Source organism: Bos grunniens, chromosome 4, assembly GCF_055505025.1.
Source record: "Bos grunniens cultivar Pamir isolate PY7600 chromosome 4, Bosgru_T2T1.0, whole genome shotgun sequence".
Taxonomy (NCBI): domain Eukaryota; kingdom Metazoa; phylum Chordata; class Mammalia; order Artiodactyla; family Bovidae; genus Bos; species Bos grunniens.
The window spans coordinates 61033643-61060574 of NC_141168.1; the positions used below are offsets into that span (position 1 = coordinate 61033643).

Consider the following 26932-nt stretch of genomic DNA (forward strand, 5'->3'; position numbering starts at 1 on the left):
AACTTGGTTATAGCCTCTGTAGAAAAGCCAACTTTAAGAAACACTGAACAATCTAGAAGATATTTGATGAGTTAAAAAGGGATTTTCTATTCTAGCCGAGTGGCAGGAAGTCAAGTTAGACCAAGTAGTAACTAATACATGATTTTAACAGGTAGCGTTAGTGAAAGAATTAGATTTGTATCCTGAGTATTTAAATATTTTTGAAAAATTATTAGCATATTCAGTGGTTTTTGGTATATATATGTTTTTGTTTTCTTGAATTGTTTCATCAAAAGCCAACCAAGAAACAGAACCATGAATATTGAAACATGCCATATGTTAAGTTTCTTTGGTAGTGTTCCACTCTTTGCGACCCTATGTATGGACTGTGGCATGCCGGGCTCCTCTAGGCCTATATTAATTCCATCTCTGGGATGTTTGGTTATTAGAACAAAGAAGTATAGAAGAGACCACTGATTTAACTAGCTAAATGATGGAAGGAAATGACTTTAAGCCGATTGGTTGTAAATTGAAAGAAATGTATGCCAAACACTGCATCTTCAGCTGACACACTTCATGCAGGCATGCAAATCATGACCTTCCCAGACTGCAATTTCTCTGCTTGTTCTCACTTGATTTTCTTGGAGAAGACATTTTTTCACACAGACTTTGCCTCTGCTCAGTATTCACTTCCAATCCTCCCTCAAAGTTTCTGTCCTCTTGGGAGACTTCAGAGACGCTCCTCCTGACTCTGATCATCTCTTTCCTTTAACCTTTCTGCTACTAACATATTCCATGTACCATAACCCATGACCTTTTGCTGTCTCTGGAATTGCACAGAAAATGCACCCAAAGGACAGGACAAAAGTACTCTCTTCTTTTGCAATCTGACAGCTCTTCTTATAGGGCAAAGGTTATTGAGAAAGGGCCTAACCAGAGCCCGGGATGCCTGCTTCTCCTCCTCATTCTGACCCCAGTCAGCCATGAAACTTCCCTTAGTCATGCATCTCTCTAGTCCATGCTCAGTTACTAAGTCCTGTTTGACACTTCCCGACCGAATGGACTGAAGCCTGCCAGGCACCTCTGTCCATGGGATTCTCCAGGGAAGAATACTGGAGTGGATTGCCATTTCCTCCTCTAGGGGATCTTCCCCACCCAGGGATGCAACCCAGTCTCCTGCACTGTAGGTAGGCTATTTACCACTGAGCCACCAGGGAAGCCGTCTCTAGTCCATAAGGAATGTTATAAAATAAGCTTAAACATTAAACATATGAAGAGTTTATTTTATTAAGAGCTAAAATAGATTTGAAACAGGCAGCGCCGACCAAGAAGTAGTTAGGCGCGAGCAGTCCCGAGACAGGAGTTGGTACAGGACACGCAGAGAACTTGCAGAAGCAACGAGGCTTTTGCGTGGCTGAAATTTACGGGCTCGTTTGCTCCTCGTGATTGGTTGTTTCTTACCGCTTAGATTTCATAACTTTGGCGCGTTTAGAGGCTTAAATTATGGTTTGCGTTTGCGGCTCTTGTTTTAGAGCCACCTCAGACTAAAAGCTTCCTTGTTTAATTCATTGAACGGTGGCTATCAGCTCCTCACCTGCAAACAGAACTGATGTGACAGTGAGGTAAATGAGACGCGCTTTGTAAACTGCAAAGTGCTCTGTGAGCGTGCGGACCCTGCATCCTGTTCAGTCTCCCTGGTCTGTAGCGACCACTTCCTGGGCATCTAACCCGTCCCACTGCTCGGGACCTTGCTCTGGGGAACCTGGCACCTACTCAAACGTCCTGCTGGTGCCCCCTGAAATTCTTAACCACTTTGTCTTTTCACATGTGTTATAAATCAAGGCCAAGGGAAAACAGCACAGGAGGAGACACTTGGAAATCAGCATAACGTGTATCTCTTCTTTTTTGCTACTCTATTTGCAGATGACGCAGAATTCCAAGATATTTGGGAGTTAAGCATTCCTCAAAGCTACTAGGAGGTAAGATGTTAAGACTATGACTGAGTCAGAGGTGATGGGGGTGGAGGGGCACATACTGACCACCCCTTGGAGACCACACTTCCCGGTTGAACCAAGACTTATCTTTAACACAGAAAGAAAGCCATGGATGGCATTCTAAAAACAGAAACAGCCAAGGAGTTCTATTATGCCCTTGTTTTTACTTGTGTTACTTCCTTGCGTTAGCCGACCACTTACATGCAAAGTAATGACCTGAAAAGGAAAAATAGGACTTCCGGTTCCTTCTCCTATTTTATTTATGTCTTACACATCAGTTAGCCACAGTATAGAGTATCAGTAGAATGTATGCATATCAAGAAATGAAATAAAGATGGTAGTGATGGTTGTACAATATAAATGTACCTAATACCACTGAACTATCCTCTTAAAAACGGTTAAGGTGGTAAATTTTATGTTATGCTTATTTTATGACAATTAGAAATTAATTCTGGGTGAGAGGGGAGAGGGTGGGAGGGAGATCCAAAAGGTGGGGGATACATGTATACATATAGCCGATTCACTTTGTTGTAGAGCAGAAACGAATCCAACGTTGTAAAGCAATTATGTATTAATTAAAAAAGATGAACGTCACAACAGGAAAAAAACAGGAAAAAAATTAATTTTAAAAATAAGTAAAATACAACCAGTTGGATTTTGTGGAATGTTTCTGCTGTTCTGGTGAGGATGAAATACATATACATGTACAAACCAAGGCATATGAATTACATAATTTTGTGATGCAGCAACTGAGTTAAATTCTGTCATATTTTCATTTAAAATGACATTGCATAATATAAAGTGAATAATACAATTTCTTCCATTTAAAGTTTTAATTTAAAAAGTTAGAATTATGATAAATAGCAAATATTAAACAGTATGACATTGAGAGAAAGACTGCAAAAAGAAAGGAAACAATTGTATTTTAGCACTTTTAAAGGCATTGTTTTATCTGGTTTTTTAAATGAGGGAACCCACATTTTCATTTTGTATCAGACCGTGCAAATTATGTATCTCTTTCTTTTCATCTATACTGTATCTACAGTGGTGAGGAATGTTTTGGAAAATGTAAAGAATGCCTATTACCCTACATACATAGCTTTGTGAGCAAAAAGTGCCCAGTGGGATGCTCAGAATAGAAACATGCACTTAAAAAAAATGTACTGGAGTATAGTTGATTTATAATGTGTTAGTTTCAGATATATAGCAAAGTGTTTAATTAGCTATACAGGTGGCTCAGAGGGTAGAGCGTCTGCCTGCAATGCAGGAGACCTGGGTTTGATCCCTGAGTCAGGAAGATCCCCTGGAGAAGGAAATGGCGACCCACTCCAGTACTCTTGCCTGGAAAATCCCATGGACAGAGAAGCCTGGTAGACTACAGTCCATGGGATGGCAAAGAGTCGGACATGACTGAGCGACTTCACTTTCATGCATGTATCCACTCTTATTTTTGTTTTTTAACTTAAGATTATTTTTCCATAGAAGCCGTTACAGAATACTGAGTAGAGTTCCCTGTGTTATGCAGGTTTTCATTAGTTATCTATTTTTATCTATAATACAGTAGTGTGTGTATTGCAATCCCAGTCTCCCGGTTTATCCCTCCTTTCCCCCGTCCCTTGGTAACTGAGATGTAGACTTTTAACTTGGGCCTTGTACCCGTGTCATGCTGTTAACAAGCTTATTATGTGTGTTCTCTTGTTTTGCTTTTGTCTTCAACTCCTTTCTTGATCTATGTGTTATTTGAGAGACATATTCAGTGTCACAGCCTGGCATTAATCAGTGACAACATTTAACAATGAAAAGCTATTGAAGCAGAAAGGATTTTAATTATTCATAACTATCTTTTCACTTTCACTAATTGCTTTGTGGGGTTTCCATACATCTTCTTTAATTTAAAAGAATTCTCAAAAATGACAAAAGAAAGAAACACTGGTATATTTTCACATACCTTTACAGGTCCATTTTACCAATTCCATAGTAAAAAAAAAAAAAAAAAAAGGAATGTTTCCTATGATTCTGAAGTCCACTAAGTACTAACGTAGGCACTGGAAGTTGGTTTGCCTCCCTTTTCATCATATTTTATGTCTCTCAGTCCTTTTTATAATTTTTCTTGTAAATTTTCCCTGTGCTAATTATTTTCTTATTATTGGTTACTGACAGGAAGAATGCAAGCATGCTTAATAAGTTTCTTTCCTCACTGTAGTTTACTGATTCCATTTTATCTCCTCCTCTCCCGCTTTCTGTACCTGTAGCAACACTGACTCAAGTGCTGGTCATCTTCAAAGCATGCTTGAGACCTGTGTCACAGCTGCAGGGAACCAGGAAGGCATTAAACCTTAGAAGCTTGCTTTTCTTTTAAAAGTGAAAGGCTCATTAAAATTTATCCTGTTCCCCATTTGATAGGTCATTCTAAACTTAAGCTGTCATTTTTGTTTTTAAGGGATATACATATGCTGCCTTTCATATTAAGAAAGATCCCATTGTATTTCTGTGGATAGAGCCTGTACTTTGAATTGTATTTCCAGGTGGCACAATTGATCCATCCGCATCCCCTGCCAGGATCTACTCTGGGACCAACAGCCTACCATGAGAGGTACCTGTACTGGGATGATTGGTACAGTGCAGTTTGTAGCTGAGAAACAGATTATCTACAAGCCAGGTTTACGAGAACCTGTTTTCTGTTTCACTGCAATTATCTTTGATAGCACCAAACTTCATGGGCCCTTTCCTGTGCTCTGGTTAGCTCTACTGTGTAGCATTTGAACACTGACACTTACTTTTTCCTCTTTTGGTTTCTAGGTCACCCTTCTCTCTTTTTTTATGCTCTCTCCTTATAGTCATATGTCTTTTTCCAGCTACTCCTCTCCTCTACCAGTTCCTCTTAAGTGCCAATGTTCTCCAACACTTCATTCTCAGCCCTGTTCTCATTCTATTCTAAAATAATCTCACTTGGTGATCTCATTCAAACCAGGGCTTCAATGGCTGTGTGTACCCTGTTGACCTCTCTCCTGCCTAGACCTTTCTTGAGTTGTTTTCTATATTTATTATATCAGTTGTAAGTAACAGATAATGTAACAAACAACTGAAAAAACATAGAGCATGTTTGTCCCACAGACTGAATAATAAGTCCAGAGATAGTCAATCCATGGCTTTTGCAGAAGACCTTTTAGTCATTACTGATCATTTGGATCATTACTGATCCAATTCCACCTGCCTTTTTACTGCAACATTGTTAGCATATTGGCTTTGGTCCTAATGCTTGTTGCTTCCTAGTCATACAATGGCTGCTACATTTCCTGGCATCACATCCAGAGGAAACAGGAGGAAGGAATAAACAGCTGGGCCTGGCTTTTTTTTTTTTTTTTTAAATAGAAAGCAAAATATTCACTAGAAATCCCACCAGACATATGTTCAGATATAACACTGACGAAGTATCACTTGGCTCTCCATAATTTTAAGGTGGATTGTAAAGTTGGTTATTAAATTTTCCTTTGATAATGGATAAAGGGAAGGGAGGATTTAGTTATGAATATATTGAGGTACCCAGTTCAGCTATGGATAAATCCATAGTTGGAGGTAGCCAATCCAGTGTTGGCCCATCTATTTTCAAACTTGACATCTCTAGCAGGATATTCCACAGATACCTTAAACTCAGCCTACAGATTTTTTTGGAGGTGGGTAAAACTTAGCAAAAAGGAATGGCAACTGGTGACTTTCCTGTTTTTATGATTTTTAGCCTGGTGATGAAGATCATGTTTTGATTTAAGGCAGCTGAAATGTCCATGGAAAACCTATTGGCTTTGTGACCAGAGACATCAGAGGACAGAAGACAGGGCGGTTACAGCTGAAGGAAAGTGAGGATTCATCCCAGAAAGGAGAGAACCAGAGAATGGAAGCCCCAGGTATGTGTAAACTCATACTTATAAAATTATAATAGATAATTGTAAATAATATTGTATTCATTGGTTGATATAAAATGTTCCCAGAAGGGTTCAGAGAAATTCAAGGGAGCCTGAGAGTGATTATAAGAAAAAGTTGAGTGATTTATATGATCTGAAGAGAAACCAGAGTATGAGGGTAATTATAAGAGAGTCGGGTAGACTTTCCTAGAAATTATACCACTTTAACTGGATCCTGAAGGACCCACTTTGTTCTTCCAGGGAAGGATGACAAAGATGCATGATCAATGAGCCACCAGAATCAATAAAATTCTTTTTTAAATCTTAGGGAAAAGAATATGGATAATCCTATAGATATTCCTGGAGGAAAATTTTGAGTCCCAGGTGATTTGGGGAAGTTCTTTAGAACTAAAACATATATGAAGCCTATACCTAGGCTTCTAGATGGAGAATGAAAGAAGTGTCTAATTAACTCTCTCTTCCTTAATTAGTGACAAGGTAAGTGCAGATAACATCAACAGGTTGCAGTAATCTGGACCAATGTCAAGATAAGGCCAAAGGAGAGAGAGAAATTCAAAATAGTTTATTTGTCAAAACACTTGGGTACCTATAGTAATGTGTACACTCTGCCCAATGTCTAGCTGACTTAGACCATATCTGTAAGGATAGAGTCAATGATGCTAAAGATGAAAAGCAATTGAAATTTGAAATGTCACCTACTTCAGTGAAACAGTGGTAAAGTTTGTTTCTAACCAAGTTAATTGCCTATATTTTCTGCTAAAACAATAAAAGCCACATTCTTCAGAACAATATAATGAAATCTAGAGACTCCATGATATATATTTTGTGATGTTCAGGATAAAGTCTATTTTTACTTAAACTATGAAGAAACAGGAAGTTGTGACCATTTTCAGGAGGAAAAACAATCAGCTGAAGTGAACCCTTGGATAATCCATATTTTTATTTTTCAGGAAAGATCTTTAAGGTAGCTTTTGTAAGTATGTTCAATTAACTAATGAGGGGAAAGAAATAGTCTCAGAAGATGAATGGAACATACTAAAAGATCAAAAAGCATATGAAAAAATGTTCACATCTTTAGTCATTAGAGAAATAGTGAATAAAAGTTTAACTTGATCCACTATAATCCTGTAGGAAAATTGGTAATAATATTCATTGGAGATGCTATAGAACAACTGGAATTCTCTTACATTTTCGATGAAAATATATAGTCATATGAGTACTTTGGAGAATTTGGAGTTTCTTAAAATGTTAAGCCTGTACCTACCATATGAGCCACATAATCTACTCTTAGGTATTTTTATAGCAGCTTTCTTCATGTGAGCATCTAAAAAAAATTACAAAGGGACATGAGGAAATTTTGGAGGGTAATAGAAATGTTCTGATCTTAATTATAGTTACATTTATACAGCTTTATATGTCTGTCAAAACTCATTGAATGATATACTTCAAATGAGTGTACCTTATTTTACATAAATTATATTTCAAAACCAATTTTTAAAAAATCAATAGTTATTTTCAATATCCCTAGGCTGAAGGCCAGATTTGCTGGTGAGCCTGAAGAGCCTGAAAATTCTTTTTAAATCCAACCCTATAGTTAATTGCTCTCGTCTTAACTGCTGTCACTCCTCTATATAAACCGAAATTACTTCTACTTTCCAAGTGCATCACACTCCTGCGATCTAGGGTCCTGTCCCTCTTTCTTTATGGGGATAACTTCTACTGAGTCTTTAAATCAGCTCATACATAGTCATCTCCAGTAAGTCTGGATTTCCTAGTGTGAGCTAATGATGCCCTTCTTTGCTCCCAGGGGACCCTGCACTCACCTCTCATATAAAAAACTATATTTTACTCTTGCCTTTCTTTTATTCTCCTCACTAGGTTTAAAATTATGTAAGGATAGAAACCACTCTGTAGTCACCTTTCTTTCTTCAGTTATCAAGCCAGGAGTAGATATTCAGGTGCTTTTTGCATTTTTGCTGAGTAGGCTATTATATGGAAAGATCAAAGTTTTGGTATTTTGCATTGCTATTATTTGAAAGTTTGGGTAAATGGAACCATTTAAGAAACTTCTTGGAGAAGGCAATGGCACCCCACTCCAGTACTCTTGCCTGGAAAATCCCATGGGTGGAGGAGCCTGGTAGGCTGCAGTCCGTGGGGTCGCTGAGGGTCGGACACGACTGAGCGACTTCACTTTCACTTTTCAGTTTCAGGCATTGGAGAAGGAAATGGCAACCCACTCCAGTGTTCTTGCCTGGAGAATCCCAGGGACGGGGGAGCCTGGTGGGCTGCTGTCTATGGGGTCGCACAGAGTCGGACATGACTGAAGTGACTTAGCAGCAGCAGCTAAGAAACTTCTGGAGGAGAGGCTCATATGTGAATATTATGGAAAGTAAGAGGATTGCTTTATGAACTCAGCCTCATTCTCCTATACACTTTCTTCTTGTGCTACAGAACTATTCCGTTGGTAAAAATAGAAAATTGGTAGAACTTTTCTCTGGTCCCCTTCTTAGAGGCACTGTTCTTTCTCAGTGAAAGCTTGCTCTCTCTGGCCTCCGGTTCTCAGGGTAGCTTTTCATCATGTTGAAAGGTGTCTACCCCCTGGGTCTCCTCTCCCCAAGCGTTGCTAATTATTTCTCCTGGTTCTTATCTGTCACATTATGCACAATCATTTCCATTCTTGTTCTTGAATCTCATGCTCTTTTAAAAAAATTCATGGTGGCTTAATAAAACATAATGGTAGGATTTCAGGCTTGATGTGTAGGAAAAGTGATACCTGAATAGGCTGAGAATTGCTGTGTTTTGGAGGGTATTATTGCTATTGCTTTTAGGAACTTAAGAGTTTTGCCAAACTTTAGCAGCACATGCATCTTTGGAATAGTCAAGGTCTTTCATTTGCTGGACACGACTAACTCTAGTCTTCTAGATTTTACCTTGGAAAAAAAAAGTCATTGTATGAAGTAAAAGTGCTAGGATTGTATCTTTCTTGTTCCTTTTACCCATAAGCTGAAAGTGGCCTTTCTCCTTTTTCTTGACACAGGTATGATTTGTCTTTTTCTCTATCTGTATTCACATTTTTAATAGTATGGGATATATTTCTCTCTCTTGCTTCACACTCCTCTGTCTTTGCCTCTTTCTTTCCCACTCCCTCTCTCACTCTCTCCAATGTGGCATCCTGATGAGGAGCTCTGAAAGATTTTGATGTACACCACTTTCTCTCGGTAGCTCATTTTTAATAGTGTTTTCTGAAGGGTGAAAAGAAATGACCATTATTATGGTTGTTAGAGTAATAACAATAGCCATGATTGTTAACAATAGCAACAATAATAATGAATGTTGGCATTATTTACCGTCTTGAAAGGATGATGTGAATACTATAGTCCATTACATTGTAAAATGATCCTTCAAGGGAATGTTCCATGTGGAATATAGTAACTGTTCTTATCGATTAGTATTTGGGTAAAGCACTCTTTGGAATGAACAATGATGTGTGACTGTTTACATTTCTTTTTTTGTATTGAGAATATAATCCCCGGGAACTGATTATAGAATATTGCTGTGTTAAAATCATATCTATGACTCAGTTTTTCCCTTTTAAAAATTATCAGTTTCAGATGGAAAGTTTTGAAAGCCTTTACTTTCTAGGGTTGTTTCTTAAACAGCTCAATTCTCTGTATTGTAGATATGCACAGAAGGATCTGTTTTTTTTTTGTTTTTTTTTTTTGCGATATTTAGTGCAAGACCCCTTTGTCAATCAATCACTCCCACTTGTGACAGAAGCTGGAAAGGTCATCGGAGTGGACGTTTTTATGGCAAACTCAAATAATGCTTTTGCATTCACTGAATTTAGAATTTCCCCATACACTCATTTTGCAGAAAGGATAAAACATGTAACAGACATAGCTTCACTTATACTACCCAATGTTTTTTTTTTTTTTTTTAGGATGCTTAGTATTGTGTACATATACTTGATGCAAGATGTCTGTTTTCTTGAAAATACAATTTGACTCCATGACAAAATTATAGAGAGATAATAGCTGACCATTTACCCTGCTCATGTTCATAAATATGTGAACTTTGTTTGCAGGAGTGAAATTGTTTCTAGATTAAGAGAAAGATGAAAACATAGCACTAAAATGAAAGTACTTTCCTTGTCAACTTTAACACTGAAGCTGAAAAAAATCCTCAAACATAGGAAAAAAATGACAAGGAAATAGGCTTTACCTGAACCATTGATTACTCAGCTAACCTGAAGATTAAACTGAGGATTCATTTAAGGGAGGAGAAGAATCTCAGTGAGGAGCTCAGATGAGAGGGTTTTAGGCAACCAGTGAGGTTATATGGATTGAGCCACAGGCAAACAGATGGGGATGGCCTGGGGTGGGCATAACAGTAGGAGCCCACAGTTTCTCAGGAAACAAGAGAAATAAGTTTATTAAAGGCAAGAAAATCCAACGTGAATGGCACTTTACTTAATACTAAAGGTTACCAACACACATAAGTGTCCATCCGGTGTGTATATTCGAAGGAGGGTTATTTCTAAGTGGAAGTGAAATTTTATGATTCATTAATACATATTGTAAGTAGTTTGTTTGTAATTAGAATAACGTACACTTCCTCATTTATATCATGGCTTTACAGGTGGCGCTAGTGGTAAAGAACCCACCTACCAATGCTGGAGAGAAGTTTGATCCCTGGGTCAGGAAGATCCCCATGGAGGAGAGCTTGGCAGCCCACTCCAGTATCCTTGCCTGGAGAATCCCCATGGGCAGAGAATAGTCCATAGGGTCATAAAGAGTTGGACTCTGCTGAAGTGACAGCATGCATATACTCATTTGTATCACATTTTAAAAAAAGTTTTAAAAAGAATCACTTCTTATTTCCAAGGATTCTTCCTTTTATTTAAATTGATGAGTAATAACTGAAACTACGCTGCTGCTGCTGCTGCTGCTGCTAAGTCGCTTCAGTCATGTCCGACTCTGTGCGACCCCATAGACGGCAGCCCACCAGGCTCTCCCATCCCTGGGATTCTCCAGGCAAGAGCACTGGAGTGGGTTGCCATTTCCTTCTCCAGTGCGTGAAAGTGAAAAGTGAAAGTGAAGTCACTCAGTCGAGTCCGACTCTTAGCGACCTCATGGACTGCAGCCTACCAGGCTCCTCTGTCCATGGGATTTTCCAGGCAAGAGTACTAGAGTGGGGTCCCATTGCCTTCTCTGGAAACTATGCTAGGATTTATATATTCACTATGTTTTATTTATTTACCTAATTATCCCTCTATCTTGGATTTTTCACTGACATTTTTTGTTTCAATGTGTGTTTGTGTGTGTGTGTATGTGTGTGTGATCAGTTGCTCAGTTCTGTCTGATTATTTGTGACCCCTTGCCTGCCAGGCTCCTCTGTCCATGGAGTTTTCCAGGCAGGAATACTGGAGCGAGTTGACATTTCCTACTCCAGGTGACCTTCCCAAGCCAGGGATCGAATCTGCATCTCTTGCATCTCCTGCTTTGGCAGGAGGATTCTTTACCGCTGTGCCACCTGCAAGCCCTTCAATGTGTAAGGGACATATAATGACAGAAGTTTCTAAATCTTAGAGGAGTGTCAGCAGCCTCTGTAGCTCTCCAGGAGAAATTAACTTTCTCCCTGTGTCCTTGTTTTAAATTCCGTTCCTTGTTCTTGTTTGTCTTAGGACTTAGGTTCTTGAGAAACTATATTGCTTCTGCTCCTAGTCTGGCTTTCTTTAGCCAATATGCACTAGGCACTTGCTCTGGGTCTGTTCTGGGTCCTAGGGAGAGAATAGACCAGAGAGATCCTGTTTTAAAGAGGAGAAGTCAAAAATAAGCACTAAGTGAGTTTTAAATATTGCTTTCTACTGTGGAAATGGAAAAGCAGGGTGATGTGAAGGAGTGACTGGCCTGGGGGATATGAAGGCTTTAGATTGAGACACAAGTTTTCTTTAAAGAAATGAAATTTGAACCAAGTGTTCCAGGTACCCCAAACAGCAAGTGAAAAGCCCAAAGATAGAATAAGCTGGATGTGATCAAGGACAGAAGGAAGGTCAAGCAAGTTGAACAAAATGGTAAACAAGATTGCAGAGATGCTAGAAAGGCAGGAGCCAGATCATGGAAGTGCTCAGAGCCCATCAGGATTTGAACTTTAAGTGCAGAGAGAGGCTGTGTTTTGTTGCTATTGTGGAAGTGGTGCTTAGCTTAATCAAGGCTGTAACATATTCTGAATTGTTTTCTTTAAATATGGATTGAAGAAGGACAAGAAGAGATGCAGGAAGATAGGCTGGATGTGTCTGAAGGAATCAAGTATAATATGGTAATAAAGAATGTAGAGTGAGTAAAACTGAACCAGGTGGAGTAGCCTTGAGTGGACTCTGCCATCTGTAGGTAAAACAGGTGGGTACCTATAGGATTTGATTTCAATGCTCACAGTTACAGTCAATGCTTTTTTTCCTCTTCTTCTTGTAGACGGCAATTGACGTCAGAACCTATCATTAGTCATTTATTGCTTGGACTAAATTTCCCCTTTCCAAATGGAAGTTCATTTCTTAGAGATGCTATATTAAGACATTAAGGTGAAAGTCACTCAGCTGTGTCCTACTCTTTGCGACCCCATGGACTGTATAGTCCATGGAATTCTCCAGGCCAGAATACTGGGGTGGGTAGCCTTTCCCTTCTCCAGGGGATCTTCCCAACTCAGGGATCAAACCTAGGTCTTCCCCATTGCAGGTGAATTTACCAGCTGAGCCACAAGTGAAGCCTGAGAATACTGGAGTGGATAGCCTATCCCCTCTCCAAGCAGATCATCCCGACCTAGGAATTAAACCAGGATCTCCGCATTGCAGGCAGATTCTTTACTAACTGAGCTATCAGGGGAGCCCAAGCAAATTCAATAATCATAATACTACCGAACCAAACTTGGGTCTACCTGCCTATGAGCAGTGACGCCAGTCTACTGACACTGGTTGTAGTGAAGGAAAGTGCTGCATTTATTGCAGGGTGTCAAGCAAGCAAAATGTCTGTCTGGGGAGGCCTTACAAATAGCTGTGTTAAGAAGAGAAGTGAAAAGCAAAGGAGAAAAGGAAAGATGTAAGCTTAAGAATGCAGAATTCCAAAGACTAGCAAGAAGAGATAAGAAAGCCTTCCTCAGCGATCAATGCAAAGAAATAGAGGAAAACAACAGAATAGGAAAGACAAGAGATCTCTTCAAGAAAATCAGAGATACCAAGGGAACATTTCATGGAAAGATGGGCTCAGTAAAGGACAGAAATGGCATGGACCTAACAGAAGCAGAACATATTAAGAAGAGGTGGCAAGAATACACAGAAGAACTGTACAAAAAGATCTTCATGACCAAGATAATCATGATGGTATGATCACTCACCTAGAGCCAGACATCCTGAAATGTGAAGTCAAGTGGGCCTTAGAAAGCATCACTGTGAACAAAGCTAGTGGAGGTGATGGAATTCCAGTTGAGCTATTTCAAATCCTGAAAGATGATGCTGTGAAAGTGCTGCACTCAATATGCCAACAAATTTGGAAAACTCAGCAGTGGCCACAGGACTGGAAAAGGTCAGTTTTCATTCTAATCCCAAAGAAAGGCAATGCCAAAGAATGCTCAAACTACCGCACAATTGCACTCATTTCACATGCTAGTAAAGTAATGCTCAAAATTCTCCAAGCCAGGCTTCAGCAATACGTGAACTGTGAACTTCCAGATGTTCAAGCCGGTTTTAGAAAAGGCAGAGGAACCAGAGATCAAATTGCCAACATCTGCTGGATCATGGAAAAAGCAAGAGAGTTCCAGAAAAACATCTATTTCTGCTTTATTGACTATGCCAAAGCCTTTGACTCTGTGGATCACAATAAACTGTGGAAAATTCTGAAAGAGATGGGAATACCAGACCACCTGACCTGCCTCTTGAGAAATTTGTATGCAGGTCAGGAAGTAACAATTAGAACTGGACATGGAACAACAGACTGGTTCTAAATAGAAAAAGGAGTACGTCAAGGCTGTATATTGTCACCCTGTTTATTTAACTTCTATGCAGAGTACATCATGAGAAACTCTGGGCTGGATGAAGCACAAGCTGGAATCAAGATTGCCAGGAGAAATATCAATAACTTCAGATATGCAGATGACACCACCCTTATGGCAGAAAGTGAAGAGGAACTAAAAAGCCTCTTGATGAGAGTGAAAGAGAAGAGTGAAAAAGTTGGCTTAAGGCTCAACATTCAGAAAACGAAGATCATGGCATCTGGTCCCATCATTTCATGGGAAATAGATGAGGAAACAGTGGAAACAATGTCAGACTTTATTTTTTTGGGCCCCAAAATCACTGCAGATGGTGACTGCAGCCATGAAATTAAAAGACGCATATCCTAGGAAGAAAAGATTTGGCCAACCTAGATAGCATATTGAAAAGCAAAGACATTACTTTGCCAACAAAGGTTCGTCTAGTCAAGGCTATGGTTTTTCCAGTGGTCATGTATGGATGCGAGAGTTGGACTGTGAAGAAAGCTGAGTGCTGAAGAAGCTGATGCTTTTGAACTATGGTGTTGGAGAAGACTCTTGAGAGTCCCTTGGACTGCAAGGAGATCCAACCAGTCCATTCTCAAGGAGATCAGCCCTGGGTGTTCTTTGGAAGGTATGATGCTAAAGCTGAAACTCCAGTACTTTGGCCACCTCATGCAAAGAGTTGACTCATTGGAACAGACTCTGATGCTGGGAGGGATGGGGGACAGAAGGAGAAGGGGATGACAGAGGATGAGATAGCTGGATGGCATCACCGACTCAATGGACGTGAGTCTGAGTGAACTCCAGGAGTTGGTGATGGACAGGGAGGCCTGGCGTGCTGCGATTCTTGGGGTCGCAAAGAGTCAGACATGACTGAGCAACTGAACTGAACTGAACTGAACCGAAGCAAGGATTCTGAATTAGATACTACTTGAAAGACCTGAACTCCCTGAAGACTTTCAGGGAAAGATTTTTAAAGACAGGGTTTTGGAATGGGGTTGTGGGGTGTGTGATTAGCTAGTGGATGTTCTTCTGATTGGTTGGTGGTGAGGTAATCAGGTGTCAGCATCATCAGCCTTCTGGTTCCAAATGGTCTGTGATCTATCTACCTGCTTTTGGACAGTATACAGTTAACTTCTACCTGGTGGGAATTTCAGTATCTAAAAAACAGCTCAAAGCTCAGAATATTATCTATAGTCCTGGAGGAGGAACTGGATGTCCTTGACTTTGTTTAATGGCTGAACTATTATTATTTTTGTCTTGCTTGACTGTTTTCGTTTCTTTTTGCATTTTCTCACTTTTCTAATTAAATTTATTCTTTGACTAAAGTTTTTCTACAGACAAAAGGCAGGCAGAAGACATTGTGTAGGGAAAATCTGTTCTGGGAAGGCCCCATAGGATCCTTCTCAGTTCAGTTCAGTTTAGTTCAGTCACTCAGTTGTGTCTGACTCTTTGCGATCCCATGAACTGCAGCACACCAGGCTTCCCTGTCCATCCAGGTTACAATAGCGTTTCTTGTGTGGGTTGGAAGATTGTCGTTACCAGAAAAAACCAGCTTTGTTAGAAGGGCAAGACAAACAGAGTAAAACATAAAAAAATACAGCATTGCATATTCTTGATCCATTGATTTGCAGAGACTATGGTATTGGATTTTTCTGTTTCCTCTCCATTACAGCACTACATTTAACTACCGAGAAAATGTTTGTTGGCAAATATTGTTGCACTCTCCAGCATTCTCATCTTAGTTTAATAGTCTAATTCGCCCATGCGATAAATACATGTGACTTTTTAAAGAAATCTGCTTTTGGATATTTGACTCTACACATGATGAAGCACAAGATTATTTTTTCTGAAGGGTAATCAAAGATGATGATATTTTGGGGAGAACAGTTTAAATTGAATTCCTTTGAGTTTAATCATATAATATTTGGCCATGCTACCATGTTTTGAGCAAGATATCATGTGTTTTATGAGGCATAGCTTGATAAAAGAACAAAATCAAGAACAAGAGACATAAACACCAGCCAAAAGCAGGAATTTAATCAGAGCATTGAATAATATTTTTAAGCATTTGTCATGGGCAAAATATTAAATACTTTGTAGGATATGAGGCCCTAGGGAAACTACATATATACTTATACAAGATATGGTACATATGATTTTGTAAATTGGCTGATACTTAGTATTGCAATAAGGGGTCAGAGAAATTCAGAGAAGTCTGAGGGTGATAATAAGAGAATTAGGCAGAGTTTTTTAAGAGTTGTAATAATTTAAGTGGATTCTGAAGGATCCATATTGTTCTTCTAGGGAAGGATGACAAGACATGTGACCAATGAGTCATAAGAATCAATAAAACTCTTGGCCCCTACAGCTTTAATATTAGGGAAAGGAATATGCATAATCCTACAGACATTTATGGATAGAAAGATATAGAGTCCCAAGTGTTCTGGGGAAGCTCTTTAGAACTAAAATATATATGAAGCCTAGGCCTAGATTTTTAGAGAGAGATGATGGGAGGATCTGATTAAACTTTTCATCCTTAATTAGTGATGAAGTAAGTGTATATAACATCAGTAGGTTGCTGCAGGCTGGCAGGATGTCTAGAGGAGAGAGAAACATCGAGTATTGTGTTTCTTTGTCAAAATTTATGGGTACTGACAGTAATAACTTATCTGTATTTTCCTTTTCTTGTTAATATTTGGATTCTCTAAGTTCTTTTAAAAGAAATAGTCTATGTAGTTATATTATTAAAATAACTTTAAAAAGGATTTTAACTTGGGGCAAAATTATAATTATTCAAGTATAGGTGCAAAATACCAAGAGTACCTATTTCAAATTGTGCTGTGGTGAGTGTGTTTAGCAGCACATTTTTAATTTGGTGTAAATTGTTTTTTTAATTTTTTCCCAGAGTGGTTTCTTACTGTAGTCTCTAGTAAGAAATGGGGTAACAGGTCACCTTTTTCCATAGCTAGATGAATACTTTTCATTCAGTAAGCCTTTCATAGATTTTATTTATTCTTTTTATTTATTTATTCTTTGGACTGTGCCACTTGGTGGCTTCTGGAATCTTAATTCTCTGACCAGAGATTGAATCAAGGCCTCCTGCAGTGGAAGCATGGAATCCTAACTAATGGACTGGCAGGGAATTTCCATCATAGATTTTTTTTTTTTAATTTTGAAAAGAATACATATAATCAGGTACTTATTCTATTGTCTTTTAAAAAAATAAGAAACTGTATATTGGTACAATTTAAATACAAGAATTCTGTTCTGATGAAAAAAAAAGATATAATAATGTTATGTTAATATTTTGAAAATAAAAGTGTTAAATGCTATTTTAGAAAACATTCCAAAATTTCCTCTATTCTGAGTCAAGAGTAAATGCTCGCTGGTTTTATTTTGTGCCGTATCAAGTGGGAAGACATCTGGTTAACAAAAACAACTCATAGTGTTTCTTGACTTTGTAAAAGTGTACATTACTGAAGAGAATGTTAAGCCTATAGAGTAACAATGACAAGCAAGAGTGAGTGGATATAAGACAGTTTATATTCACTCTTATATTATAAATCATTATTATTTTATATTTTTCTGAAATCAAAGTAAAACTCCCCTTTTAGGAGCAGCAAGTATTCTTATTAAAGGAAACATAAAAAAGAAAAAAAAATAAAGATTGTCTAATTCTAAGGTATAGAAAACTTTCATTTTTGTTGTTTATTTAGATTAGTTGTAGAATTTAGTGTATTTTTATTTCTTCCTTGAAAGATCCTGATTTCTACTTTTAAAATTATGGCATGCAATAATTTAGGCTTTCTTGAAAAATAAGAATGTATTATGTTGAGCATTTAATTAAATATGGTCCCTACTGAATGAATCTTGAAAAATTGCTAAGTGGAATGAGTCTTGAAGAAAAGGAAACATATTTTGGAGTAAACACATTTATTATTTATGTTTACTGTCCTTATTATTTCAAGAAGGAAAATACAGACTCTGTTACCGAAAGAGTATGTGTGGGTCCTGCTGCTTGCTGCGCAAAAGCCAATAAACAGGCCAGATTGGTGGAAAGGAAAGTTTGCTTTATTTCAGATGCCAGCAACTGGGAGCGGGGATGGTGTCAGACATCTGTCCATAGGCTGACTCCCACCCCCACCCCCACTGGCAGTCAGTGGGGCAAGAGCTTTCATAGATAGAAGTGTGTGTTGGGGGGGAGGGGGGCGGGGGGGGGAGCAACATGCAGAAACAGCACAGTGAGCTCTGACAGTCTTCTTCAAATTGGTCATCAGTGGTCTGACCAGTGTCAGCTTGGTTGTTTTAGGTACAGTTACTCTTCAGTTCTGGCTTCCCTGATAGTTCAGTTGGTAATGAATCTGCCTGCAATGCAGGAGACCCCAGTTCGATTCCTGGGTCAGAAAGATCCACTGGAGAAGGGATAGGCTACCCGCTCCAGTATTCTTGGGCTTCCCTTGTGGCCCAGCTGGTAAAAAATCCTCCTGTAATGTGGGAGACCTGGGTTTTATCCCTGGGTTGGGAAGAACCCCTGGAGAAGGGATAAGGCTACCCACTCCAGTATTCTGGCCTGGAGAATCCCATGGACTGTACAGTCCCTGGGGTCGCAAAGAGATGGACATGACTGAGTGACTTTCACTCACTCACTCAATCTTCAGTTCCAGGGTCCATTTCTTCCCATTTCTTTGTGGCCAGTTCCCAGAATTGTGGCAGCTCGTGTCCTGGGTAAAGTCTGGTCATCATGCAGTTAACTTCTCCATCTGGTGTTTTAGCATCTATAAGACAGCTCTATAAGACAGGATATGGCTCAGAATATTATCTATAGCCCTTAAGAAAGAATTAAAGGTTCTTGATTATGCTTAATGACTACATCATAATTATTTAACTCCTTTGACTGTTTTCTTTTGTTTCTGCATTTCTTACTTCTCTGATTACACTTATTCTATGACTAAAGTTTCCCATAGACAAAAGGCAGGCAGAGGACATGGTGAGGGGGCAAGGACTATAGGGTTCTGCTCCATTTCAGTTCCAGTAAAACCCCAAATTTGCCTGAAGTTAGCCAATATAATTAGGCTTCCCAGGTGGCGCAGTGGTAAAGAATCTGGCTGCCAGTGCAGGAGGCACAAAAGACGCAGTTTCCATCTCTGTGTTGGAAGATCCCCTGGAGGAAGAAATGGCAACCCATTCCAGTTTTCTTGCCTGGAGAATCCCATGGACAGAGGATCCTGGTGGGCTACAGTCCATGGGGTTGCAGAGAGTCAGACACAACTGAGTGACTGAGGCTTCACGCACAATTCATATAATCTTTCCCTTTTGTATTTTGGCTGTTTTAATAACATATGTAATATATAGTTATATCTACAGTATACATATATAATATGATATATATTGAGGAATATTTTTCTCTTCTTCCTATAAGCTGTCCTGTCTTTAACTATATTTGTTTTATACCTAGTATAAAATAGCTGATGATACTGAAATAGATATGGAACAATAACATACTATGAAACTGTACCAAAGGGATACTCTAAAGAGAATTAGATATCCTAAATATAAGTGACCATCCAGAGTTCTGCATGAACTGGTGGGATCTCCTTAATGAAATGGCTGCATGTGAGCTGAGTGGCATGAGCTCATGTAGGAACTAAGAATTGGAGTAAATAATAATAGTAGTAGCTCACATTTACTAGGTGTATAATATGTGTTAAATATAGGTGTTGATATAAGATATACATATATGTTATATATAAGATTTTATATACACACACGTGCATGCGAGAATGCTCAGTTGCTTCAGTTGTGTCCAACTGTTTGTGATCTTAGGGACTGTAGCCTGCCAAATTCCTCTGTCCATGGCATTCTCCAGGCAAGAATACTAAAGTGGGTTGCTATGCCCTTCTCCAGGGAATCTTCCCAATCCAGGGACTGAACCCACATCTCCTGCATTGCAGGTAGATTCTTTACCCCTGAGCCATTGGGGAAGCCCCTACACACAGACACACAGACACACACACACACACAATTATTTAATGTTAACAATTCTTACAGTGTAGGTATTATTACTAAGGTACAGAGAAGAAAACCGAGTATAGTAACATTATGTAACTTGCCCAACTCAAGCAAGAGCTAAATAGCAGAAAATAGCAGAGACTGAATTCAAATTCAGGACATATGGCTGTTTTGCGAGCAATGATGCTTTTCTATCACCATAGGTGAACTCCTAGGCTCCTTTTATCTCTGAGATTATACAATTATCATTTATGTATTCTCCTTCAAGAACTCAGTAAGGAGATACCACTCCACAACAAAAGGATATGCCCTTGGGAGTATGTCCTTATGTATGCAGGCCTGGAAGTATATCTAGCTAATGATTATGGTTTGAATAGTAGAAAAGAGATGACATTACAACTTATTTTTAGTGAATTACTTTCATTGTATATGTTGGTTTTTAATAACTCAAAATGAAGGTAATTCATTACCACAGGCCAGGAAAACCTTTGCTAAGAGAGTATTTGTGTTTGTTAGTATTTGATGTGAATCGAAGCAACCATAAAATGAAAGAAATACTTTAGAGTAAATGCCTCTAAATTTAAAACTAAAAACTCACTTTACAACTCTGAGTATTGCCGAATTATCATGTCATATAATGACATTAGAGATTAAAAAAATATTTGTAAACTATGGCTATGATAACATTTTCATTTATTGGTGCTTATATAATACATTCTCAGAGGCTTTAAAAAACAATTTGAAAACGTCTTGGAAATGTTCTATCATTTCAGTAAGGTAAAAAGCAAATATATACTAATTTGGGAGATAGCAAAACTATAACCAAAAATAGATTAAGTGGTATGTTCAGTGTCTCTGAATAAATTGGAATTAGCATGCTGAATAACTCTTCTTGTACAAATGATCTTCATATCACTCCTCTTGAAACACAGTAAAAACCTATCTCAGAACTCTGCTCATGTTAGCTCCTCTATTTATCTTGTTAGCCAGGATGGCACTGATTTGCATTAAAAATCAGTAGCTTGAGAACATCCTCATTTAAATGACAGGCAAAGAAAAATATGCCACAAGCAGTAATGCTGAAATGTAACTAAAGAGAGAGAGGAGGAAGACTATGAGAGGGTATATTATGAAACTGACTTTTAAAGCATTGAAAGTCATGAAAAAAGAGAGAAGTTAATGGTATAAAAAGCTTCCAAGCCATCAAGTGAGATGAAGACTGAATAGTGCTCACTAAATTGAGGAAACAGAAGCTATTTGTCAATCATGCTGAGTTTGAGATTCAGTTGAGTAGAAGAGATGGAATCTAGATTGTGATAGTTTGAGAAGTGAGGAGGAGACAGAGTATAGGTAAACAAGATTTTAATTAGTTTGCAAAAAAGAGTAGAGATAATTAATAGCTAAATTAATAGCTAAAGGAAAATTTGAACTAAGAAGGTAGATTTTAGAATTTGAAAATAGTATTAATTTCTGACAATGAAACCAAAAAATATAAAATTAACTATTGGTAGAGGAAACTAAAGATGATGCTGTGAAAGTGCTGCACTCAATATGCCAGCAAATTTGGAAAACTCAGCAGTGGCCACAGGACTGGAAAAGGTCAGTTTTCATTCCAATCCCAAAGAAAGGCAACACCAAAGAATGTTCAGACTACCACACAATTGCACTCATCTCACACACTAGCAAAATAATGCTCAAAATTCTCCAAGACAGGCTTCAACAGTATGTGAACCGACAACTTCCAGATATTCAAGCTGGATTTAGAAAAGGCAGAGGAACAAGAGATCAAATTGCCAACATCTGTTGGATCATCAAAAAAAGCAAGAGAGTTCCAGAAAAACATCTGCTTCTGGCTTATTGACTGTGTGGATCACAGCAAACTGGAAAATTCTTGAAGAGATAGGACTATCAGACTACCTTACCTGCCTCCTAAGAAATCTGTATGCAGGTCAAGAAGCAACAGTTAGAACCAGACATGGAAAAGTGGATTGGCTCCAAATTGGGAAAGGAGTACGTCAAGGCTGTATATTGTCACCCTGTTTATTTAACTTATATGCAGACTACATCATGAGAAACGCTTGGCTGGAGGAAGCACAAGCTGGAATCAAGATTGCTGAGAGAAATATCAATAACCTCAGAAATGCAGATGACACCACCCTTATGGCAGAAGGTGAAGAGGAATGAAAGAGCCTCTTGATGAAAGTGAAAGAGGAGAGTGAAAAAGTTGGCTTAAGACTCAACACTCAAAAAATGAAGATCTGGACCCATCACTTCATGGCAAATAGATGGGGAAACAGGGGAAATAGTGTCAGACTTTATCTTTTGGGCTCCAAAATCACTGCAGATGGTGACTGCAGCCATGAAATTAAAAGATGCTTGCTCCTTGGAAGAAAAGCTATGACCAACCTAGACAGTATATTAAAAAGCAACTATATTACTTTGCTGACAAAGGTCCATCTAATCAAAGCTATGGTTTTTCCATTAGTCATGTATGGATGTGAGAGTTGGGCTATAAAGAAAGCTGAGTGCTGAAGAATTGATGCTTTTGAACTGTGATGTTGGAGAAGACTCTTGAGAATCCCTTGGACAGCAAGGAAATCCAAAAGTCTATTCTAAAGGAATTCAGTCCTGAATTTTCATTGGAAAGACTGATGGTGAAGCTGAAACTCCAATACTTTGGGCACCTGATGCAAAGAACTGACTCATTAGAAAAGACCCTTATGCTTGGAAAGATTGAGGGCAGGAGGAGAAGGGGATGATAGAGGATGAGATGGTTGGATGGCATCACTGACTCAATGGACATGAATTTGAGCAAGCTCCGGGAGTTGGTGATGGACAGGGAAGCCTGGTGTGCTACAGTCCATGGGGTTGCAAATATTTGGACACAATTGAGCAACTGAACTGAAATGAATATGGTGTCATATAACAGTGACATAAGGAACAGTTAATTGGAGCCTAGTAAAATAATAGTACAGTTTTATATATGTTAAATGGACATGAAAAAAATAATACAATAAATAAGACACTTTAATTTGAAAAATACCCATGTTTGCTTGTGAATGTGAACTTCAGAAAGGTTTCAGTATTGTGGAGTATTGTGGAGTGGTAGAAGGTCGGTGTGTTAGCTTCTTTGGGTTGCTGTAACAAATGACCATAAACTGGGTGGCCTTAAACAAGGAAAGTTTATTCTCTCACAGTTCTGGATGCTAGAAGTTTGAAAAGAAGGTGTAGGCAGGTCTGTGCTTTTTCTGATGGTTCTAGGGAAGAATTCTCTGTTGCCTCTTCTAACTTCTTGTGGTTGCTGGTAGAATCCTAAGGATCTGCAGATACGTTACTTAAATGTCTGCCACTCTCTTCACAAGCCTTCTTCCCTGTGTATCTGCTGCAAGGACCCTGTTTACAAGTAAGGTCATATTTATAGGTTCCAGATGGACATGGAGTGTTGAAGGTCATTATTTAATCTAGTACAATGGATCGTATGAAATTAAAAGGCTCTAACACTAGATGTGGATGGGAATGGCTTGTAACACATGTGGGGAACTAAGACAGCTGGTAGGTGTCTGAAGTGTGTTTAGTTTTTGCATTATTTGGCTCATTGAAATTGGGTGCTGTTTTTGATGTTCACTAGTATTTTTCGTGCATAAGCTAAAATTCCAAAATTCCATTCCTGTTAGTCCCTAATACATCAGTCATTTTGGAACACATTCATGTTATCAAAACAAGTGTGATAGAAGATCTGATTATGCAATGAAATGCATAATTCTTAATCACATTGTTTGTTCAGCTTTGAAAAACCCATCAACCCATGCCTTCTCAAGATATCAGACATTTTTATCATCCCAGAATGTTCCTTTTCTGCTTCATACCTATTATTCTTTCCAACAAACCACTGTTCTGATTTCTACCATCATGTTTGATTTGCCTATTCTGAAACTTTGAATAAATGGGATTATAGAATATGTACTCTTCTGGATCAGGCTTACTTTATAAAGTATTGTGTGTTTTAGGTTCATCCATGCTGCTGTATTCATCACTACTTCACTCCATTCTTTTAAATTGAGGTAAATTTACATAACATAAATTTCACCATTTTAATGACATAAGATATATAACTGTGCAATATTGTGAATGCAATAAAACCACTATCATCAACATTGTCACATTTCAGAATATTTTTATCTCCACCAAAATATGTCTCTTACATTAACAGTTACTCTCTGATCCTTTCCTCCCTTTCTCATCATCCCTGGAAACCACTCCTCTACATTCTATCTAACCTGAGTTTGCTTATTCTGAATGTTTTATATAAAAGGCATCACACAAATATGACCTTTGTGACTGACTTCTTTCACTTATAGTGTTTTTGGGTTCATCCAGGTTGTAGCTATGTTAGTACTTCATTCCTTTTATAACAGAATAATATTCCATTGTATGAATATGCCACATTTTGTTTATCCATTTATCAGTTGACAGACATTGGATTGTTTTCATTTTTGGCTACTATGAATAAAGCTGTTATGAACATTTGTGTTAATTTTTTTTTTTTTGCTTGAATATGTCTTTAATATTTTGAGTAAGTACTTACGAGTAAAATTGCTAGGTCATTTTATACTTCTATATTTAACTTTTTGAAGAAATGCCAGACTGTTTGTTAAAGCAGCTGTACCATTTAAATCTCTACCAGGCAGTGTAAGAGGACTCCAGTTTCTCTACATCATCATCAACATCAGTTTTTCTTCTTTAAATTATGGCCATACTAGTGGGTGTGACACTCCAGTACTCTTGCCTGGAAAATCCCATGGACGGAGGAGCCTGGTAGGCTGCAGTACATGGGGTCGCTAAGAGTCAGACATGACTGAGCGACTTCACTTTTCTTTTCATGCATTGGAGAAGGAAATGGCAACCCACTCCAGTGTTCTTGCCTGGAGAATGCCCGGGACGGGAGAGCCTGGTGGGCTGCTGCCTATGGGGTTGCACAGAGTCAGACATGACTGAAGCGACTTAGCAGCAGCAGCAGTGGGTATGAAATGGTATCTCATGGGTTTTGATATGGAGTCAGTGGCCAATGACAGTGAACATCTCACTGTTATGGTCATGTGTCTATACTCTGAAGAAATGTCTGTTCGAATCCTTTGCCCATTTTAAAATTCCATTGTTTATCTTTTAGCTGTTAAGTTTTTAGTTCTTCATGTATTCTAGATCCTAGGCTCTTATCAGATTTAAGATTTTCAAATATTTTCTCCCATTTTGTGGATTTTTTTTTCCACTCTGTTGTTAGTGTCCTTTGAAGCACAATAAAATTTAATTTTGATTTAATAAAGTTCAATTTATTTATTTATTTTTGCTTGTTTTTTTGGTGTCATATCTAAGTACCCATAGTCATAAAGATTTATTCCTATATTTTCTTTTATGATTTGTACAATTTGAACTCTTAAATATAAATATTTTTATCCATTTTGAGTTAACTTTTGTGTATGATATGAAGTGTCCAACTTCATACTTTTCCATGTGGATATACTGTATTTTCAGCATGTGTTAAATGCTCTCCTTCATTGAATGGTCTTGGTACCTTGAAAAGATCAATTGACAATATATTATGTGTTCATTTCTGGATTCTCAATCTTATTCCATTAATCTGTATGTGTATTGTTATGCCAGTATGCTATTGTTTTGATTGTAGCAGCTGTATAATAAGTTTTGAAATCAAGACGTATAAGTCCTTCAAGTTTGTTCTTCCTTTTCAATATTGTTTTTAGTGTTCAGAGTCTTCTGAAATTCCATATGGACTTTAGGATTAGCCTTTACATTTCTGCAAAATGGCAGTAGGAAGTTTAATATGGAATGCATTAAATTTCTTAAACATTTTGAATATTACTGCCACCTTAACAAAATTAAGGCTTCTAATTCATCAACACAGACATTAATTTTTAATTTAATTTCTTTCAATAATATTTTACCGTTTTCAAAATATTAGCATGGTACAGTATGCAGGGCTAGAACCATTTTTGTTAATTTATTTCTAAGTCCAGTATTTTATTCCTTTAAAAAAAAATAATCTTGTAAATGATTTTTCTCCTTAATTTTCTCTTGGATTGTTAATTTCTAGTGTATAGAAATACAAATATTATTAGAACTCAAATTAATAGAAAAACTTTTTCTGAGACTTTGGCATATGGATGTTAAAAACTGACATATTTCATGGGTGCTATATCAAACTCTTCAAAACAGAAGACATATGTTCGCATGCATCTACCAAAACCAGTGAAGGGGAAAAAATTCAGACAATCAAACGGAGTTTACATCAAATAGATTTTTTTTTTCTTCACTAAATTACTTAAATTTTTCACTTTTCAGCAAAGTCATTGGTAATTTTCCCAAAAGTAATACTTTTTCAAAAGACATTTCGACTTGATATTTGAATGATAGGAAGGAATATAGCAAATTCAAATAAAGAAAATGTTGAAATCATATTTCTAAAGAAATGTTTTGGAACTTTCTCTAAAAGAAGCACTTTTCTATTTATTATATGTAATTCGTGCATATATCACACTCTCAGAGAAAAATGAGAGCAATCAGGGGGAAAAAATCCCTTAAAATGCTATAATTTCAGTTTATCTCAAGTTACTTTTAAAGGCACACTTTTGCAACAGAATTTTTTTTTACCATCACTGAATTAAATAGCCTATGAAATGTGTGTCTTCTTCCATGACAATTTGGTAGAACAACGTTCTTATTACATATTGCTCAAGTGAGAATTTAAAAAACAAAACAACACAACACAATATTACTATGAAATGTATTATTATTGCAGAACTATCTTATACTAAAAAATAATTTAAAATTATGTCACGTGGCTGTTTTAGATTTTAGTGTAGAATATTATGCTTTGTGGTAAGTATATTCTGTCTTTTAAATTTCATATGCTTTTTGGTTATTATATTTCTGTAGAGTAACCACATTGCAGTCAAATAGAATTTATCTTTGTCTTGATTATTCAGTATAAAAGAG

The 26932-nt window shown here is 37.7% G+C and overlaps 1 long non-coding RNA gene across 2 annotated transcripts in view; it reads left to right on the forward strand.

The window, feature by feature from the left end:
- Positions 1–1262: 1262 nt before the first annotated feature.
- LOC147374243 (uncharacterized) overlaps positions 1263–26932 on the forward strand; it is a 128002-nt gene continuing 102332 nt past the window's right edge. The window contains exons 1-4 of one of the 2 annotated variants that reach the window (XR_015163229.1): positions 1263–1958; positions 4499–4566; positions 5710–5875; positions 24609–25341. This is a non-coding gene — a long non-coding RNA (uncharacterized LOC147374243). Of the gene's footprint in view, positions 1959–4498; positions 4567–5709; positions 5876–24608; positions 25342–26932 lie in introns of those variants that run through there. The other variant, XR_015163228.1, reaches the window with a different exon arrangement.